We start from the raw sequence: 8,537 nt of genomic DNA on the forward strand, positions 1-8,537 counted from the left end.
GTGGTTGACTAGAGACCTTGTTGTATTTTATTCATATAGAACAGAGATGAAATATTCATAACACAGTGTAGTTGTTATGCTTTCTTCTATGTCTTTTAGCTCTCTGCACACAAATCCTGATTAAAACTCAAGACATACTACTGTATGGCCATATATTGGTTGCTATCACATTGCAGTGTAAAAAAACTATGTAAATGGATTGAAGGAGTTCCCACAGGACGTCAGCAGTTTGTGTTGATGCAGCATGCAAATACATGAGGCATGAAGCTGGTGCCGCCTACCTCAAGCCAATACAGCGAGACTGAACATAAATGTATGGATTTCTGTCGACGGAAGCCCCGGAATAGAGATGCATGCCAAAGATCCCCTCAAGATATTATTTTCATACAGGCATCAGTACACGTCACACATGGTTTATTTCATATATACGTACATTCAGAAATGGTCGGGGCATTCATGCACCACACGGCACACAGATTCAAAATGGTATGGCTTCATGGGGTGAATGGACAGCAACAGCCCGAGGTAGGAAAGATGACTGAGAAGAAACCCTTCCTTTTGTATGCGAGAGGTGTGCTCGCACTCTCTTCGTGGAGCATCGGGGACATGTCAGGGGCAAAGTCCCCGTGTCTACAACTCTAATTGGAGCGTATCCCTTTGCCCTGTGCCTAGCACACAACGGTGGAGGCAGGATGCTTTTCTAATGGACAGAGCTCATGTGGAGCGCTTGTCCTTGATGTGCTAGGTTGGCGCTGTCCCACACTGAGGTTAGACTGCAGATAAGAGACAATTCAGAAAATTTGTTTGTCCTCTCCAAGCGGGGCTAGAAATTCAAGGAGAGAGAGAGACCAACTATGACTCTGATGGAGCAGACTGGGTTGGTGCGACAGATGTGTGCTAGTGTGACTGATGGACTCTGGGTGAGCAGACTGCGCCGGGTCACCAACACCTAGAGAATGAACAAAAGCTCATCAAAGAAATGCCTGGGCACACACTGATGGCGCGTTGCTTTGGATCGGAGTTAAAGGTAGCAGTGACTCAAAGGTAGTTTTTTTTTTTTTTTTAGGATACGACTTCAGTGAAGATTTAGAAGATGATAACAATGTTGTAATTACCTGGGCTAAATTGGAACTGTGGATGCTCAATGAGCTGTAAACAAGGTTACTCTGGTCCCCTTGGGGTAATTGTTTCAAAAGCCTGCAACAGTCCGGTCCAGTGATGGCAAAATTGGAAGGGGTGGTATCCTGTAATTTCTCAGACCACTGAAGCATCACAGTCCTGTGTGCAGTCTGAAACACGGGCTGATTTGAAATGGGAGCGTCATTTTTTCCCCCCATACTATTGAAGTCACTGCTTTTAACCCATAAAAAATAGGGTCCTGCATGTACACTACCTTTTTTTTTTTTTTTACATTTCACTAAGTATGTCAATTCTTATCACAGAGCATGTCTTCAGTCACGGCCACAGTCTTTCCATGAAAATCGTGTTGTACAGATAGTATATATATATATATATATATATATATATATATATATATATATATATATATATATATATAAATATATATAATATGCACAGGTGCTTAAATCTGGATTCCACTGCCAAGAAATAGCTTGACTGAACACTATGCTCCTTGCAGATAGTCTGTCTGCTAACATTAGCATAATGAATTCATAGTAGCATAATGGAATTCAGAGCACATTCACAGAATTTCACTAATTCATCACAGCATCAGACCAAGCTAAACAATGCTGTGGCCCTTGAGCTTTGAAAGGAGAGACATGTTTCCAAATATTAGAGCAGATTGACTGTTTACACCCTCAACAAGTGCTGGACTTAATTGATGAATCTGATTACCAGCAGGCAGGTCAGTACTTGGTGCGATGTTGGGTGCGTCCAGCAGGCATGACCACAGGAACGCTGCAAACAGACAAGTTTTTCCTCTGATCTTGCTAGCTTACTCCTCAGCCCATATCACACCATGGAACTGAAATTCACAGCCACGGACGTGCTGCTGTGATCTCCCTCTGACACCCAATGCCTTTTCTGCATTTTATCCTTTGTATCCAACTAACTGGCGGCGCTCACTTTAATGCACGTTTCTGCGGGAGAATCATAGCTACTTTATTTTATCAGTATTATTTTTTTTTTTTTTTAATCAAAGTTTTATTAGAACAGTCGCCCCCGTTTGAATGTAGCAGCTGAACACAGGGCCGCGTGTAAGATTGAAAGATGAGAGGAATCACAACCACTGTGCCGCAGCAAATTGGTGCAGGGGATGACATTTTCGACTGTTGCATGAGAAAATGTAAAATAATGCATTGCAATGTGTGCAAAAGTCACGCGGAGTGCATAGATTAAACCACCCACACACATGAACAAGCACACACACTCACACACTAGTAGTTTCATCAGGACTGCTTCAAAATGCATGCGTTGCAGGCACTCCGTCTTCTCGGCATGCTCCTCGCCATGATTAATAATGCGTTGCTTACATTATTTAGAATCTTTAAAGTCGATGCGTCTTTATTAACATGCATTTTACATTATCATATAGGTTGAGGCCACATTAGTGTCATGTAGGCCCATCACACTGCCCATGGATTTAATTAAGCGTGTTGTTTTTGGTGTGTATCCGAGTGCTGCAGGCCTTTCATGAGCACATCATGTCTGTTAATGTCATTAACATTTTATATTTTACATAACATGGAGAATCTCACTTCAGCAGATTCTGACGGCATGAATAATTATGAGAATGATTATCACAGGAAATCAATTTGTGATCATGAAGTAAAAACACGCTCTGCTCCATATCCAGAATACTGTAGTTGCTGTATTGACTATTACGTGTTGACATTTTCATATAGAACACATACATTTATTATTTTTTAAACATACATACATATGTATGTTTACATCAGTCTGCACATGTGCATGCAGTCATTTGGTTTGTTTGCTGGCTGATCATAACTTTTAAATGTAGACCTCAACTTATTATAAATATAAACAAATGTCCATTCACAGTCAAAGGTGACATTGCAATAGTAAAGTAAAAATGGCAAATGGCGCCAACAAACTAATTCAGAAGCAAATTGTAGTGCTCAAAAAACCTAGTCGTTCTGTGGGTTGATGGGAAAAATGCTTCTTGTCTCCGACTGCCTCTGTGCTGCGGATGTATACACACAAATGCTCCCTTGGTCAGGTTTGATGGTTTTGTTCTGTTCAAGAAGACTAAACAGAGGCAGAATAATAACAAAACAAATCACCAAAAGTTACACACTGCAGCTTTAAATTATTTTGCGTGTTGTGTTTAACCATAACCGCAACCCTTATCCATAAGTAATTACTGATTGCATCGATTTTGCTGCTGTTTACAAAAACACGAGGCCTGTTAATCAATATGGCGGTCTCGAGAGAGTTCCCTTCAATCAACTCTTTTAGTTTGTCTTTTTTCATTTAAAAATGTTTGGATCATGGTTACTAACCACACTGAGAAATACTGTTTCTCTTGAAGTGGTAAAGTTTACTGTCCAGGAGGGAATAACTACTGGATCCATCATTTAAAAATGCTGTTAGCTCACAGGCCATGTAGATTATTATTTGAAAAGTTATACTTCTGCTTTGTTATATCTTCAAAATAAGGGGTGTATGGGTTTGTTTCAGAGCTGATGTTTATTGTGCTTAGCTTTTTGTAGCTATGCATACAAATGATAAGTCTTTCTTAATGTCAACTTAAACTTAAATCAACTTAATAAGGGGACATGAGGTGAGTGTTGTGTTAAACAGATGTCCAGAAGTCAATTAGTGCTCAAAGCTTTCAGTGTGACTGTCATGTCAGAATAGAGAGCGATAACATGCTGCCATAGTTTCTCTTGAAAGTGCCATTTCCTTCTCTGTATCTAAACCTAATGAAAAATAATGACCGACATAGGTCAGTAATGCCAAGTGGATCAATATTTAACTTCGTTTACAGCATCAGAAGCCTCGTTGTTATGTGCACATGTTGGCCCCTTTCCCTGAAACCAACATTTAACATAAGATTAGATTTTATTCGACAGAAGAAGGCAGATCGTGGGAGCTTACGATAATGCTTTTATTCCCAGTGTATCCTGCCTAAATACTTCAAATCCACTAGAGGAAACGTGAATTAATCTGGTTTATTTGAGAGGGATAATAAAGTCGTTGTAATAAGAATTATATGGAAGTGAGTGGCAGCTTGTCTGTTGGTCTCTATGTGCATGTTAGACAGAGAGAGAGAGAGAGAGAGAGAGTAAGATGTGTGTTTGTGCACTGATGTGTAGGCATAAGTGTGTGTGTGTGTGTGTGTGTGTGTGGTCCAGACCCAGCTGTGTTTCATTAACTGCTCGTTTATATCCTCTTACTCAAATCCCATAATTTCGTCCATCAACAAAAACATAAGCAAGGAGGCAATGATTAGTCTACCCTCTTTCATCCATTCAGAATAGAGAAAGAATGAAGCGGGTGAACACAAGTTTGGTCACATCCACTCCTAGTGTTATGAGAAGCAATCCTTTAAATTTTCATCAAATGCTGTGCAAAATACTGTTGATCTGTTTTGCATAATTGTGTGAGCTGAAAGGATTTGTTGTTTGGAGCTCCCCTCCGCTCCAGATTCTGTGCGATGATAAGCGGTTTGGTTGTGTTATGTACAACTCTGGAGATTTCTGCAGTTGAATTCCAGTTAACCCACATGAATTTATTTGAAAATGTGAGACTGACTCAGTCTCCGTCTCCATGGCCCTGCAGTCCTCTCCCCACCATGATGAAAGCTATTTTCTTCGCTTTCCCCACAGTGACAGCTGGTGTGAGCTCCTCACCAGCAACACTTCAGCTCAGACCTGCTCTATGTATAGATCATGCCGTCATGAAAAAGCCTATTTTGGTGGCGCTCACTGCTACGTGTGCAACAATCTGCCATGCTTTACTTCCAATGCAACTGGCTCTCGCTCCGCAAATGATGGCCAATAATGCGGCAGTGCACACGCTCTGCGGGGTACATACAACTTCTTTTGTGAAAGGAAGCTCAACATGATTGTCCAAATGTCAAGCTGTCCCCCAAGAGGCATTGTAATGTACACAGAGCCTGTGGTTAGTTTTAATTGTGACATTTATGAGATGTGGGAGAGCAACATTTGTGCTCCCTTTCCTTCTGTGCTAAAGCTCCCCAGAGAACCCTTTTTCCATGGGAGTGAATCGTCCATTAATTATCCGCACAACTGGTGAATCGATCTGTCAGGTATTATTTTCCTGAGCTGCAAATTAGCTTTCCTGGAAGTTGTTTGACTAGCTATGAACGGGTAACACCATGCATGGTAATGCTGCATTGTGTTGCCATTGCTTCCCATGATGCCCATAAGTTCAAATCAAGATTGCAATTACCACCTATTCCTTGGTGCGCAGCCGCCTGTAGTGACTGCCTCCACTAGGAGAGTTAGGACAAGCTTCGCTGCTTTATTCTCCCGTGTGTCATCCTAGTCTGGAAAACAAGATTAAATTGGTTCTGCTCAACTATTTGCTGTCAGCGAAAAGTAGAAGGTTCAGCCTCAGAGAAAAAAAGGTATCCTGCAAATCTGTGTCCAAACACTCCCTCCAACAGACAATAGAAGTGTGCGAGTACATATGAATATTGATTCAAATGCACAGCCTCACACAAAACTGGAACAATTCAAAGGCAGTTTAAGCACAAGCCTGCGAAGACTCATGCTCAAACACGGAAACACACAAGAAGACCACACAGTCAAACATTAGTGTTGTGTCAGAAGTCTGTCATTTCTTGTTTGGAAGATGTGAAGGTGTAGGCTGGATTTGTGACCTTTGATGTGACCGCGGGGTATGTTTCTCCCTCTTTGGAAAGATGATTAATTCCTGTTATTTACATTACTCCCCTGAAGGCTCCTCAATAGGCCTCTCACATTTGTCATTTCCACTGCACGGTTTTTCAAATGGAAATGAAATACAACGTGCAGCCTCCTGGATCCGTCTCACCAAGACTCTTTTAAAACAGAGAAGGTGCAGGAAAAACTGTATTTGCTTATAGTAAAAACAGCCATGTCAACGTGGCTCTGCAGCAGCCACACAGTGCAAAGTCTTCTGGCTCGAGGAAACAATATAATCTGGGGGGCTATGAGGTGCTACACTCTAACCATTCCCACACTGCTCTTGCTTAATTAGAGGTCTGATTGGATGGGCACAGGCCATAAACCAGCCATAACACTGCTGCAGTCCAGCTGCAGCTCTGCATTGGGTGGTTTTTTTTTAACACTGGTTTATTGCCTTCAGGATTCATGACATCCCCAGATGTCTGTCTGTGTATCCCCACATGCATACTGCTTGCACACACATCTGAAGTTCACCGCGCTCTCATTTCTTTCCTTCTCTTTTCTAGCAGTTCAGGACTTATTTCTTTTACCTCTTGGGAGTGTGACAATGGAGTAAAAGAAAAGTGAGGGAAGGAATTGAGGAGTTAAATGGAAAGTGAGAAAGGCCTGAAGGCGTCCTGAGAGCGGCGTTCACTTTATGGAAAACACTGCAACTAATCCTCTGAGTGTCTCTGCACTCCCTGCATCCTAAATAAGATGTTTCTTTGTATGGTAAGTACAGACGCTTCCTGACTTCCCAGGACGTGACTGCATCTGTGCACCCCCCCACCCCCCCGAAACATCGCTCACACGGCCTCAGAAAAACAAAAAAAACCCTAACAATCAACTGCACAAGCTCGGTTTTTCATGATCATCATCAGCCGTTGCAAATGCAGTTGCACGTTCTTAATATTAAACGAGACACAGAGGCACACATTCACTGTTTTCGTCAATAGGGCTTGCTGAGTTCGACTGAAACGGCCCGAGTGGAGAACAGCAGCCTCTGACGAGCCATAAATGAGTAATGGTCATTTATGATAATCGAAGCTACGCAACACATGCATCTCGCATCGCACTATGCTGAACAAACACTTTCCCGATAAGAACGGCTGGCATTTGTTCCCTAGGGTCGCACTACAGCTGACTTGCAGGCTATGATCATAACTTAACATCTTCATAATAGGCTTGGCCTTCTTAGTAAGCTGACCTGTTTGGCCTGGGACTGCTTGACAGGAGTAATTACAAACGTGAGCCATCTAAATGAGCATGGTTAGCCAGTAACAAGCTGAAAAATTGAAAGGAGGTGATTAGCCCGATGTATGCTGAATCATCCTCCAATGGGGAAAACCAAACTGCTGTAGTTGAGTCTTTGTGCTGCTTCATGCGGCAATAGATTCCTTAACAATGTTTATACTGGTGGTGGTGAGCTCAACTATAATGAGAATCTTAAATTGCAATAAAACGTGGTTTTACTACTCTCATTTAGTCAGGAGACACACCATTTTGCTGTGTCTGCTCAGGCAGATCAGAAAGTCGAATTCTATTTAATATTAGCGGTTCAGATTGGGTCACTTAGCTCGTGTTTATTTGATTCTCTTGTTAATTTAACCACACACACTTGTGTTGTCAGCGTGGGCCCTGAGCTATGCTCAAAGCCCAGCATTGCCCTCTGGCTTTTTCTCCCTTTGCAGATAAAGGGCTTAGCATATCAAAATATTGCACTTTAGTGCTGCAGGTTTATTTATAGAGCAAAGGATTTATAATTATTGTAGCATAAAGAGAGACACACCGGGTTGTGTCATTCTACAGCTTGTAAGTGCTACCTGCAATCACAATATCTGACAAGCGACCGGAGGCACTTCACAGCGATGCGTCCAAATCAGAGTTTTTGAGGTTTCAATCACGCCCTCTGTCCAAACTTTGTGTAAACACATACCTTTGCAATCACTTTTACAGCCACTGCAGTCACTCCTGTGGATGCACTAATCTTTAATTAACCATGAAACATCCATTAATACTTAATGGATGAACTTTTAGCACCATTCTGCTGATCGTTTTTAAGGGAGTTGATCCCAACAGAGCAACAGAGCCAAAGAAAAAAAGAGGTTAAGAAAATTGGCCACATGACATTGGGAGTGCATTGGGTGACTGATCTGCAGTGTACACAGATCGGAAGGTGTAGTGTGATCTTATGTTTTCTTTTCTTCTGATTTTATTTTTTATTTTTTTGCAGGCAACTCACAAATGCATATACCCACGCTCAAACACACATCTCATAATGAGCCATCACTCATCTCGAGAAACTTGCACAGCAGCAGGACAGTTCCAACCAGCAACCAGTGCCATTAATAACATATTAATGATTATATCTGCTTTGAAATTCTAATACATTTGCAGGGGCTCAATTTGAAATCCATCACGGGCGGGGGAAGGGGGTGTAGGGGTGGGTGGGGGTCTCATTATTAGTATGTAGCTGAGGAATTATCGCAACAAGGCCCTTCACTGCCTGTCTGTCATTACAATACTGTCAGATGTGCTTTGGTTAGGGGGGCTGTTAAAGGGAGCAAGGGGACTTATCTTCTCAGCTGTAAAATGATTTTCTGTCTCTTCAAGAGATTCTACGTGTGTGTGTGTGTGTGTGCACGCGTGTGCCTGTGT

This window comes from Solea solea, chromosome 12 (genome assembly GCF_958295425.1).
Source record: "Solea solea chromosome 12, fSolSol10.1, whole genome shotgun sequence".
NCBI classification, from domain to species: Eukaryota; Metazoa; Chordata; class Actinopteri; order Pleuronectiformes; family Soleidae; genus Solea; species Solea solea.